The sequence below is a fragment of the Pelophylax lessonae genome (genome assembly GCF_965119305.1).
Source record: "Pelophylax lessonae genome assembly, chromosome: 7".
Classification (NCBI taxonomy): Eukaryota; Metazoa; Chordata; class Amphibia; order Anura; family Ranidae; genus Pelophylax; species Pelophylax lessonae.
In genome coordinates, this window is record NC_138774.1 from 164,811,469 (window position 1) to 164,825,687 (window position 14,219).

The following is a 14,219-nucleotide window of genomic DNA, read 5'->3' on the forward strand; positions in this document are numbered from 1 at the left end:
GTGTTTTACTAAGGCAAGAGGCCTGTTGTTGCTGCTGCACTGTCTACATGCCTGCCTGATCTGCCTAGCTACTTGGGTGCAATGAGAAGATCTGCTGTTCCTGAAAGGTGAGGAGAACTAAAGGACTAAAGGACTGGAAGATGACTATGTGCACTAGGATGTCTATGGATTCAATACTGTATCTTCTGTTTAACCAAAGGTCATGTCAGCGACAGGAATGCTAAATAGACTATTTACATGCATTCTTGCTAGCCTAAACTGCAAAAACTCCCTCACCAACAATGGAGCACTACCTTACTATTTCAATACAATAGGGATAACACTGCCAACACTGCCAATAGGTGGTAGCCGGTTCAAAATACATTGTGCCAGTGGGGGGGGGGGGGGGGGGTGAGGGATTCCTACATCTACCTCCACAAACGCAGTTGAACTGTTCATTAGCTTGCAGACATAAGCTGGCCATACAGTGCATGGATCAAAATTCCAAACCTGGCTGAACTTTGAAGTGTGGCCACTGCAATTGAACCCAAGTATGGCCAGCTTTAGTACACATGACAGGAACCAATGTTAGTATGGTACTGTTTGTGTTACTGCAGACATGTTTCTGGTTGTCTAATGTATGGATGTGACTCTGTTTTAAAATGTTTGTTACCTCGTCAATTCATATTCTTAATATGTGTCTGCTGTACCATGTACTTATATTAAAAGTATCCTGTTCCCTTTGTATTGCTTCCTTTTTTCCTATGCTTGATTGGCCAACAACTCACCTGACCTAAACTCCTCTTGTGGGGTATTGTCAAGAGGAAGATGAGAGACACCAGACCCAACAATGCAGACAAGCTGAAGGCTGCTATCAAAACAACCTGGGGAGCCCTGGCCAAGTACTGAGTGCATACTATACTGTGCATGGACATACTTTTTAGTAAGCCAACATTTGTATTAAAAATCCTTTTTTTTAATTTGTCTTATGTCAAATTCTATTTTTTAAATTTGGGTTTTCACTAGCTGTAAGCCATAATCATCAAAACTAAAAGAAAGAAATGCTTGAAATATATCACTCTGTGTGTAATGCGTCTATAGAAAATATATGAGCTTTGCTTTTTGAAATGAATCACTGAAATAACTACACAGTGCATTTTTGGCCTAAATGATTTCAATGGGAGCACATGGAAATTGCATGTACCTGCATTTTTTTGTGCAAAAAAATACTGGTGTATTTCCACGCGCCACTGGAAAAGGGTAGTAAAGTGCAATCTAATATTAATAAATAGATGAATAAATAAATATATAATATAAATAAGTGAAAAAGCAGCTGCTGTATAAAAAATGATGTATTTGTGAATAATTGGTCAAGCGGCCAACATACAGCGCTTGCTTAACATTAATCCAATACTCCAGTGATTAATAAAGTGCAATAGTGTTAAATAAGTTACCACAAGTAATAATAAATATATGATGCTAAATTTCTGAGCAAAATCAATAATGTGGGTAAAACGTGCATATGGCTTATAAATATAAATAGTGATTAGTGATAGATAGTGTCCTTTCAAACAAATCCAAAGTTCATAGAAAGTGCTTCTGTTCAAACTTGATATATACAACTCGGATGTTCCTTGTCCCAAATAGATAGTAAGGTTGGGTCACTTACCAAAAGATGTGGGTACTGAATGCCTTATGGCACCAGGACCAATCAGGCTTAGTGAGCCCCCTGGGCTCCACGGATCTCCTCAAGGTATCCCCTGGGATGACAACAATACCTCAGGTTTCCATTTTTTCATGATCCGGTTTAGTACATGAGAAAGAGAAGAATGCTCCAGATAGTGCAGTATGAAGGTACTTTATTTACCCAAAATAGGGTTAGCAGCATTAAAAATAAAATTATTATTATTTTTTAATTAATAAAAAAAAATAAAAATTTTAATGCTGCTAACCCTATTTTGGGTAAATAAAGTACCTTCATACTGCACTATCTGGAGCATTCTTCTCTTTCTCATGTACTAAACCGGATCGTGAAGGTCTCTTTTAGCTCTTCCTAGTACTACAGTTAAGAAATGCTGGCTTAGACTATCCATGAAACATCCTCTTTAGGACAATAGTTTTCTACAACCTCAGTACTAAGGTAACTCTACCAATTTTTAGGTAGTTGTGAAGGTATATTAATGGTCCAATTTTGTTTATATAACTACATTTGTTATTTTAGAGGTCATTCTGTAAAAAAGAGCTACACAACATAACTACCTAAAGTCTTCATAGATAGCTAGAAATGAGAAATATCAGTTCTAAATATCAAATATGTAATCCCATTCCACAAAACTTAGACCTAAGTGAAAAGTCAGGATGAGCAGCTGTCCAACAGAAAGTGGCAGCAAAGCAACACTTTTAATATAATTATACATCACAAATTGATGGATGAATTGATTTTGCATAATCAAGGTCATACTGAGAAGGCACTTACAGTATTACTACCAACTATAAATGTGCATGCGATAACAATTAAGAGTCTTGTTTAAAAAAAAAAAAAAAAGTCTGCTTTCAGTCCAGCACTACTTCCAGTTCTTGGAAATTATTTAATATCTTTTTTTTTGTAAAAGAAACCCCTAAGAAACAGTTAGGTTGGGTACATTTTTTTTTTCTGGAGGATTCAGATGGTCAATATGTTTTCTAAAGGTAATTGGTAAACTACAGTTCATGTTGATGCTTAAAAAAAATCAGGAAAATATTGTATGTATAGTCAAAAAATAAACAAATGTTTTCTTTCATTATCTAATCTGCTCAAAAAACAAATGTTGGGATGTTAGGGCTTAAAAGTGGGTCTGTGGGCGTGTGATTTGTTAGCGCATTAACTGATTGGCTCCTTGTGCTGCCTCTTCCTCTCACTTCCAGCCCTGCTATACAGAGTAATGTAAGCACCTGATTATATTCAGATATTGCACTGCTTGCATATACAAAAAAAAATAAAAAATACCGAATGATTTAGTATTGATTAAATTGCTTAAATTGATTAAAATACAAAAAAAGTTACTTCACAGAGCTAAGAGCTATAAAATGTGGAATACACTCCCTCAAGAGCTGGTTCTGGCCAGCTCAATAGAGTGCTTTAAAAAAGGCCTAGATTATTTCCTAAAAGTACATAATATAACTGTCTACTAACATTTATAGAAAAATTAATCTAGGGAAAATCCGATTGCCTCTCGGGGGATCAGGAAATATTTTTTTCCCTTGCTGGAGCAAATTGGATCATGCTTTGCTGGGTTTTTTTTTTTGCCTTCCTCTGGATCAACTGCGGGTATGAAATTGTGTATATAATATTGTATGATTGTTTTTTTCCTTTTTATTGGTTGAACAAGATGGACTTATGTGTTTTTTAAAACAGACTAACTATGTAGAGTAACTATGTAACTATTAGAGAAATATGTAAGCTACCATTGAAAACGCTAGTTGTCTGACTATGAATACTGAAAGATCAGAAGTTTTGCGCTTTCTCAGACTTTCTTGGTCTGCATATCTGTTCCAGGTAAGTTATTTTATTGTACTATATTCACTATACTAATCTTAATTGCTTGGCTAAAAAAAAAAAAAAAAACACAAAAAGATTTTGATTAGCCTGATGGGCAGGCAACCCAATGGCCAAATGAAGGAACACACTCACAGCATGCAACATTGCTGCTATTAGTGGGACAGCTGCTTAGCCTTGTACGTCTGCAACAGGAAGTGATATTATTGGCAGGATTTTTAAGAAAGAAACCTTGCAACAAATTTGGAAAAATGATTTGCTTACAAAAACTGTACAGTCACGACACCAAATAAATAAATAAAAAATTAGAAATTTGGGTTATTTACAGTTTACAAAATGAGCACAATACATTTTACTGTTAAACATGTTCCCACTTTTGGGGGAAAAAATTAGGAAATTAAAAACAAATAATATAGCATATACAATTGCGACACCAATTATATTGTATTGGATGGTTATTACAAATTACCTTTCATTTTCAAACTACAGCACTGTAATTTTATGTAAAATGCAATGCAATGTGACTACCTAGAGGTGTTCTGCAAACAGATGTTGTACAGAACACCCCCCAGGTACTTCATTTGTTGCTTGTGTGATTGGCTTACTGATTTCCCCAGAAGCCTGCACTAAGATACAAGTTTCGATTTGGTGCATCCCCTGCAACAAAAAGAAATCATTTTTGGTGCTATATTCCCCCCCAAAAAATTGTCTAAAGGGATGCAGACCCCTTCACTTTTCTCGTTAGAGCCCCTCGAATTTTGGAAAAATCTGAGATTTATTCTAATTTTCACAATTTAAGAAAAGCACAATATCTTTGTCCATTTCTCATAAGGAGAATCCCAGTGGGCATCTATATTATTTGAATCTGCATTTGTTATCTCCTCAGGGATTACTTGGCTGTTTTATTATTTAATTGTATTCTCCCCTTGTCAGGGTAAAGGTATCAGCCTTTGTCAGGTATCTTTTCTTTCTGAGCTCAGTGCTCATAACAGACACTCAGACACACACACACACACACACACAGTTGATGGCTATATTAGGATATATATTAGGATGATATTTATATAAATACACTAATATGTACATATACCTGTATTTGTAGATATTACTGAAAATATAGCAAGGATTCTAAATTATTGTTCTCAAGACCATGAATATAGTATTTTGTGCTCATTTTCTCCCCTCCATTTCTAAATCAGCCCCACAGAAACTACATACATTCTTGTGATTCTGAAGATATATAAACTTTCAAGATTTATAAATGTGCATATCAAATGTCCTTTTTTCTCTTTGTCTTTTGACCTCCTCTTATCTGTTTTTCTCTCCAGACGAGGCTGACTTATCTGCTAATCTTTCATACTGTCATTAAATATAAGACTGAACATTGGTTAAGAGATTAAATAAAATAAAAGTAAATACAAAAAGAATAGGCTTTAAGGAAAAATATGTTGTACCCTTAAACCAGGCATGAGCATTTGATTGAAATGTCTGAACACTACAAAAATCTATGAGGTTGTTGTTAATTATAAAAGTCAATGATTATTATTTTACCAATTGCCAAAGGCTGTATGGGATCTTAAAATACCCCATATAAATTTGCTGGTTGTGCACTGAATAGCATGCTATCAGCAGGTATACAGTACCATACATTAACATATTATATAGGGTTACACAAAGAAAAGTAGGTGCATTTAAAAATAGTAAATAGTTTTTGAATTTTATACTATAGTCATTTAAAAAATTAAGTGTAGCCCTTGGAAAATGTTGACTTTTTCAACCTATTTGAACAGACAAACATTAGATCTTTATTCAAATAGTGCCAACAAATATACAGTGGGTGATATACCTCACTAAGAAAAAAATACTTTTTAAATTATTTATTCAAGAAAAGTAACAATACTTGTAATGGTGTACTGTAGAAAAAGTAACAACACGTTTGGCATCAAAAGCTGGATTGCCTCCAGTGCCATCAATCACTTCTTGTAGCCATTTTGTATAATTGCCACTACTCTCTGACATTCCTTTAGTTACAAGATGTTTGTGGGTTTCCTTGCATGCATTGCCCATTTCAAAATCCCCCTTCAAAATGTCAATGGGACTGTGAACTACTCAGGCCCTAAAGCAACAAAGCAATACTAAATTATAACATTTCTACTTTAATGCTTCACAGTTGTCTTGTGGGTCTTCTCCTGAAATACTGTCTTCAGATGTTGGCAAACATGTCTACTGTTACTGTGACCAATCAATTCTTTGATTGATTAGTCTGCAGCACATTGTTCAAAAAGGCCTGGTACCCATATGTTCATTGGAAAACTTTAGTCTTGCTCTAAAGGTCTCTTTGGACAGAAAATGCTTTTTCTTACAGCCTAAGTTAAGTATTGCATGATTTCAAGAAAGCAGGAGCCAGCAGCCCAAGGAAAACATCAGATGAATAGTAAGTAATGTCCCTTAAATTGATTTTTTCTTTTTTTATTTTGACTAAACGCAGACTTTGACACAACTCTCATGCAGGTTGAATTGGCAAAATGTATTTCTAATAATGTTAGATGGATCCAATATGACCCCTACTGTTGCAAGAGTTACCTTGCAATAATATTTGGGGGTTCTTGGAGACGTCTTTATCATCAAACAGTTGACTGTAGGGTTGCATTTGCTGGGCCAACCAGTCCTGGACAAATTACCAGTTGTCTGAAATCTATGCCACTTATAAATTATTTACTTTACAGTGGAATGATTGATTTTAAATCATTTGGCAATCTTTTTAGATCTCTTGCCAGATTCATAGGCATCAACTCTTTTTTTTTCTGAGGGCCTTAGAGAGCTCTACTGATCTTGGAATGCTGATACCTCACATGTCAAGAGCAAAGAAAAGCCCAGACCCTAGATGAGGTTTAAATAAGACAGAAATAATTTAGAAAATCAGGATCTATTTTCATAGATTTAAAGTTGGGGTAAATGTTACTACATAAAAAAACTGTATTTGTTGAAGTATATTGCATTTGTCTGTAGATACTGTTTGAAACTAGATATAATGGCTGTCTGTTCAAATATATTGAAGAACCTTGAGGTGTACTTACTTTTTTACATGAATGTATATCTACAGGCATGACTGCTAGCCATGTGGCCATTGAAGCTTAGATAGTTGCAAAAATTACCTTTGATACATATGTTAAAAAATAATGAAAAAATCCTTTACAGGAACATCTTTAGGTACCTTGGTGATGACAACAAGCATTTTATAAACTCACTGATTTTATTGATGTAAAATAATGTAAAATAATGTTAAAACGTCAAAGCCAATCCAGTTTCTAAAATGTTATAAAATCAAAAAGGAATCTAGTGTATGCTCCAACCAAGTACTAACTTCGCTTACATAAACTCATGCATTGGAGTGCCGCTGAAACCCACCATATATCTTTGCCCTTAGTTATATCAGTTACAACCTTAACTTATTTCAAAAGTTCCAGTAAATAGATTGGTGGGAAATTGGCAACATTATGCTTGATGCATTTTACAAACTGTATCGTATGATTTCTCAGGAGATGAGTTAGGTACAGTATGTTTCAATAGGGGACATCATTATCACAATTTAATAACAATGATAGTCATGGAAATAGAGTACATAGGTTATTGTAGATCAAAACATACAAAGAAAGATATGCAGTTCAAAACAAGTAAAATGCACAGATTTTGACCACCAGGTGGTTGGAGAAAATCAATGGGAGACATTGACGGGGCTTCAGTTTGTGATAACATACTGTGTATTTATCTATTCTTACTAACATACATGATGTTTGGTTCCCACTGAATGGGTAGATGCTTAGGAGTTTGTGGTGTTCAGACCAAACTATTAGCTCATCCTTACTTTCGATATCAAACCACATGCAAGAGAATTATTCTATAATTCTCTCAGCCAGTTGTACACTATGCAAGAGAGTATAAAAACAACTCCTCGGGTAAGAAAAAGAGATGCCAAATCTCCAAAAACAGAACCTGGAGTGGGGGGATGTCAGCGTGTTACAGGCTGACATTCCCCTACTCCAGGCTCTGTTTTTGGAGATTTGGGGTCTCTTTTCCTACCCTCATTGTACAATCTATTGGGGATGGTGTCAGTGTGCTTGATTAATATACAGCATCTCTACCCACTTATACACTACCATTCAAAAGTTTGGGGTCACCCTAACAATTTTATGTTTTCCAGGAAATTCACACTTTTATTGATCAAATGAGTTGCAAAATTAATAGAAAATATAGTCAAGACATTGACGAGGTTAGAAATAATTGATTTGTATTTAAAATAATAATTTTGTCCTTCAAACTTTGCTTTCATTAAATAATTCTCCATTTACAGCAATTACAGCCTTGCCGACCTTTAGCATTCTAGCTGTCAATTTGTTGAGGTAATCTGAAGAAATTTCACCCCACGCTTCCTGAAGAACCTCCCACAAGTTGGATAAGCTTGATGAGCAAATTGGCTCCAATCAAGCGCTGTCCACAGGGCATGGCATGGCGTTGCAAAATGGAGTGATAGCCTTCCTTATTCAAAATCCCTTTTACCTTGTACAAATCTCCCACTTTTCCAACACCAAAGCAGCCAAAGACCATCACATTACCTCCACCATGCTTGACAGATGGCGTCAGGCACTCCTCCAGCATCTGTTCATTTGTTCTGGGTCTCACAAATGTTCTTCTGTGTTATCTAAACACCTCAAACTTAGATTCATCTGTTCATAACACTATTTTCCAACCTTCCTCTGTCCAATGTCTGTGTTCTTTTGCCAATTTTAATCTTTTAACAGTCTCAGATATTGCTTTTTCTTTGCCACTCTGCCTAGAAGGCCAGCATCCTGGAGTCGCCTCTTCACTGTGGACGTTGAGACTGGCGTTTTGCGGGTACAATTTAATGAAGCTGCCAGTTGAGGACCTGTGAGGCATCATCTATTTCTCAAACTAGGGACTCTAATGTATTTGTCCTCTTGCTTAGTTGTGCACCAGGGCCTCCCACGTCTATTTCAATTCTTGTTAGAGCCCGTTTGTGCTGTTCTCTGAAGGGAGTAGTACACCATGTTGTAGGAAATCTTCAGTGTCTTGGCAACTTCTCGCATGGAATAGCCTTCATTTCTCAGAACAAGAATAGACTTGTGAATTTCAGAAGAGAGTTCTCTTGCTGATGCTCCAGATACTCAACTAGCTCAAAGGAAGGCCAGTTTTATAGCTGCTCTAATCAGCACAACCATTTTCAGCTGTGCTAGCATAACTGCACAAGGGTTTTGTAATCATCAATTAGCCTTTGAGCACTATTAGCTAACACAATATACCATTAGAACACAGGAGTGATGGTTGCTGGAAATGGGCCTCTGTACATCTATGTAGATATTCCATTAAAAATCAGCCGTTTTCGTTTGGGGGGGGGGGGAGTAGCGGGTACCTAGTTTTGACAAGTACCCAGGTTCCACTTCCATTCAGGCTGTCTAGGCGGTCCTAGCGTAAGTTCTTCTCTTCCCCTGGGACATGTCACAGGTCCCAGAAGATGGCTCGACCAATGGGAAGATGCTGCGTGGCTCATGCATGTGCAGTGCGCACCCGGCTGTGAAGCCGCAAGCTGTCACAGCCGGGTGCCCACACTTGCAATGCCAGCGCCACGAAGAGGAGAGGGAGAAGCAAGGCTTCAGACAGCCGCATCTCTGGGCCGTGGGACAGGTGAGTGTGTGTTTTTTAAAAGTCAGCAGCTACACTTTTTGTAGCTGCTTACTTTTAATAAATACAAAAATGAGTGGAACTCCACTTTAATTGCAGCTGGGAGGATGACCACAAAAATGGGGAAAACAACATTCCCATAAAGAAAAGGTACAGAAATCCTGTACAAATGCAAAGATTTAGACAGATGAGAGAAACTGCCAGATTACATGCCAGTAATAGGCAGGACCTAAGACGAACAGAACAAAGAGAAAACTAAAGACTTGAAGGGGCAACAGGAAGTGAGTAAAAAATTATGAGAATAGAAACAGTTTGCATAATTAGTGGATCAACAAAAAAACAGAGTGCAAATCATGGCAAGAAGTTGCTGGACAGCTCATATACACAGCAGTAAGGGATTGATTTATTAAAAAAAAAATCTGGTGCAGCTCTGCATAGAAACCAATCAATTCCAGGTTTTTTTGTAAAAGCTTGATTATACAAGCTGAAGTTAAAAGCTGATTGGTTACCATGCACAGTTGAACCAGATTTTGCACACTCCAGTTTTAGTACATCAAACCCAAACTGTCATTCCAAAGCCCAACCAAAAGAAAAGAAACAACTGGATCACTGAGGAAATTCTTCTCTGATGAATAAAAATAAATGAGAAACAGACCAAAGTAAAATTAGAGAAGTTCTTAGGCAGGCCACAGCAGACGATGTGAATTTGTTTCCTGCAACCACGGGTTTTGCACAGACAGTGCTGACAGGGGAATCTCTTCTGTTGAGACATTGTATTCTACCAATGGGAGAGCAGGGGAAGCTATCCCCACCGGGAGAAAACAGTGACTATTGCTATCACTGCTATAGCAGCCGCCAGCAATAATCACAGGTAAATCTGGCAGGCTGGATGTACCCAAGTTAAAATTTGATAGATCAACTTGGTTCATTCAGCCTGCCCATACAGGGTTCAAATCTCGGCCAGTTCATGCTGAACCGGCTAAGATTCAAACCGTTTATGGCTGGCCTTACAACAATCAGAAGGATGTGTCAACAAGTGAAACAGAAACAAATAAAAGATAAACATGATAAAATACACACATTAGAAGATAGAGCGATGAAAAACAAAAATGTACATAGAAGTAAGAAACTAGCACCAAAACCACATATAAACAACAGAAATGGAATTAAAAAAAAGATATTAAGTAAAGAGAGAGAGATACACAGCAGATGGAAATAATACATGAAAAAAAACTACAGGGAAGTGGAAAACCCAAGAAGAATGTTCCATAACCTGAGGTTGTAGAGATAACTAATTATGAGATAATGAAAGGAATTCAAAACCTGGGCAGCAACAAGACCACAGGCATTAATGAAATACCAATTAAATATTCCCAAAGAATGGTTACAGAGAATTTTCATAGCAAACCTAAACAAAAATAAAAACACAAAATGTGAAGACAGAGCATACAATATTCCTGATACCAGGTTTTGTCCAAAGTTATCTACATCCACATACGTTTAAAACTCCCAGACAAAATCGACCCTCCATGGCTTCCAGCCAAAAGTCAGTGTCCTCAAATTAATCACTCTGCTAGCAAATTAGATCAACAAGCAACAAGAAACATATCTGTGTTTCATTGTGGCTGATTGACTCAAGGTGCAAAGAATGTTCACTTTGCAATAAAAATTTATTTTGGCTTTGTGAAGGTGAAGATGTGCTACCTTCTATCACCAAAAAATCCAAAATTATCAAAGCAAAATACTTTTCTTTAATTTTATTTGCACACGATTGGGTAATTTTTGCAAAAAAAATTTTCACTATATTTACTAAAGTGAGTAAAATGTGTCAATCTATTTTTCAAAGGGAACATGCTCTGTTCCTTTAGTAAATTAGCAACGTTGGCTTGATCAAGGCATCAAGGCATTTGTTAAAGCTGAGCATGACATACTCAAAAAAACACTATTAAAAAAAGGGGGTGTGTAAAAACAATGTCAGTCTCATAGCCACTAATTATAACAAACAGCAAGGGTTGATGAAAACGGGAAACTAAACAAGAACATGCAATACCAGAGGAAAGAGGGGTGCGCTAAGAATGTGTTTTTTCTCCACTCCTGTTCAATAACTGTACACATAAAGCTTTTCAAGGTATGTGTAAAGATGTAGGAATTGCAGCATATAATTCCAATATCATACAGAAAATAAGCTATGTACACGATACGGTTTTGCTTTAAGAATCTGAGAAATGCCTCAGCTGCTTACTTAATGAAATAGCAGAAAGGGCTAAGAAGACTCCATCTAATAAACACTTAAATGATAAAAAGTATGGCTGTAACCAACAAAGGATACAAGGAAGTTAAACTTACCTGTTTTAGGGGCTGCAAGCTTTTGGGAGACATGCTTCATATATGGTGGAGCTGCCCAAATTGCAAAGTTTTTGGAATAAAATTTTCCACATGATCCGTAAAGTTACAGACACACCTGTAGACATGTCTCCTCAAATAGCCTTACTTAATGCTCCAGTGGGACCAGCTACCAAATTCACTCAAAGATTAATCCAGTTTATGTTGACAGGTGTTAAACTAACTATTGCTAGTTCTAAGAAAAAACCTCATGTGTCTTTTCGTAGGAGCCAAGAGAAAGATATCTTGGATCATGGCACAAGAGGCGTTGGCGAGTAAGCTGGAAAACTCTTTTGAAACTTTTGACGCAATATGGGAACCTTGGGCTAAATATATGAAAATCCCAATTACAGGCTGATTATCCATTTCCCCTCCACTAAAGGGGGGTCTTACCACCCTGATCTTGGTCTCAATCCGATTACACCATTTCATATCCTGCCCCTGCTTTCTTCAATAATGTTAATTTTAGCTTGTACGCCATCTTTCTCACACCCTTCACAACATCTACCCTACCCTTCCCTCTCTGTCTCTCCTCTTCGTCCTTCATCTTGGTCTCTCTTACACACATACTATTACTCTGATATAATCTGTCTCTTCTTTGGGTCTAACCCCTTCTCTACCCAACTCTATCCTTCTCTCTCCACACAACTTTATTAGTGGCTGCAATAGTTGCCTTAAAAATGTCTTGATTATGGTACTCAGCATTTTTTCTTAGCTACATTGAGCAGGTTCTATGGTTTGGTTACCCTGCACCCTGGAGTGTAACTAGAGATTTGACAGCCGCTTTCCTGACGCATGATGTTCCCATTTGGGGCATCAGAAGGCATTGGTTGTTTTACAACCTTCTATGCTAACTCACTCCAATGTTATTATTCCAACTAAGTTCTTCAAACTGTAGGAATACTATTGTTATATGTTCTTCTTTTAAATTTTTATCGCATACTGTTTCAATCCATCCATTGTATCACTTCCACATTTTTACTACATTGATATTTGTATGCGGCTCGAAAAAATTTGTTCAATAAAAACCTATTGAAAGCAAGTTAAACTAACACTTGAAAATGAAAGTTTAGGGCAAGCAACCAATTTCCAATATCTTGCAATAGGTATCACTAAAAATTTGATAAAATGATGATCATGCCAAAGCTAATTTCTCCAAGGTTTAACAAAGTTTCTAGAGCAGGGTTTCTCAGCCAGGGTTCAGTGAAACCATAGGGTCCCTCCTGAGGTTGCTAGGAGTTCCTTGAGCAATTTCTGCCTCTCAGATAAGTTTCCAATGACACCATTGTTCCTTTTAGCTATCTGTAAGGGGGTAATTCTTCCCAAGATGACAAGAGTAAGGAGCATTCTACCGCTGACTGTCACACTAATGTGTCATGAGTTGTAGATTTTTAACTTTTGGCAGAGATTCCCCAAGACCAGACCTTTTTTTCAAGGGTTCCTCTGTGTTGAAATGGTTGAGAAAGACTGTTCTAGAGACACAAAATGGATGAGGAAGAATCTCCCTCCAAGAAAAGACTGTTCTCAGGTATGGCACATACATATGTATTCCAAGGGGATGGGGGGGGAGGGATACCGGACCTTAGAAAGCCCACTCAACCCACAATGGGGTATGGGGGTGTTATGTATGTATATAAAATATATTACCTCAAACCCAACGGCATATAGCCTGTGTGCCAAGCAACTAAGAATTTATAAGACAAAAAAGGGTAAAGAGAAGCAGTTGCAAAGTATGGCTACAACGAAGGTGAGGTAAATTAAATCACATAAAGCTTTATTGAATGAAAAAATATGGAATAAAAATTAAAACAACAGCATCAACATTGCACAGAATGTTATAAGAAAATTACCTATCGGCATAAAGATGAAACACTGCAAAAGGTCCTGTCTAGTGAAAAATGGCACCACTACGCTACAGACTCCACCCACCACCCCAATTGCACATTGAGAAATCCAGCAATCACTTGAAAATTCAAAAAATATTCAAAAAATGTTCATGACAAAAATGAAATTAATTGTAGTGCTCTTGGAGTGTGAACATAATATGTATGGAGAGAGCCACCTCCAGTAGAAACATCCAGTTGGGGATATTTGTACAAATTTTGATATAAGAGTTTTAGTTGGTGGTTATCAAAGGTCTCCGTATATGACCGTTAGGTGCAGGATCCTCACACCCATATGGTATACAAGGGCAATTGATGGCTCTACCACACCTTCCTCTGGTAAATGGACATGTATTGAATGGCTGCACTTTCCAGGTGAATCTTTAAACACAGAACACAGCAGTAGACACCATGTAGAGCGGCACGGACATATGACTAAAACGGACAGATAGGCAAGCGAAGCAGGCAGACAAACATATGGCTTTAAACATTGATTTGCATACCCGGTCTGATATTCAACCAGTGTATGTGTCTGAGCAGTCAGGGCGCTCTGTAGCTAAATGTCCTCTGGTCTGTGGATATTGCAGTCCGGTGTATAAGGTTATGCTTACTGATAGACACACTTAGTATGTCTCCGACCGTTCAGTCAGCCTTCCATCTCTATAGATTTCACCAAGACAGGCATGTAAGCAAATATGTAGTCACAGGAACAGAGCCGTTTACTGACCGTGTGGATGGTCTGA

General features: G+C 37.2%; 1 protein-coding gene across 5 annotated transcripts in view; it reads right to left on the reverse strand.

The window, feature by feature from the left end:
• The window catches only part of GRIA3 (glutamate ionotropic receptor AMPA type subunit 3), a 427,883-nt gene that overhangs the window by 370,192 nt on the left and 43,472 nt on the right, over positions 1-14,219 (reverse strand). The window lies entirely within an intron of this gene.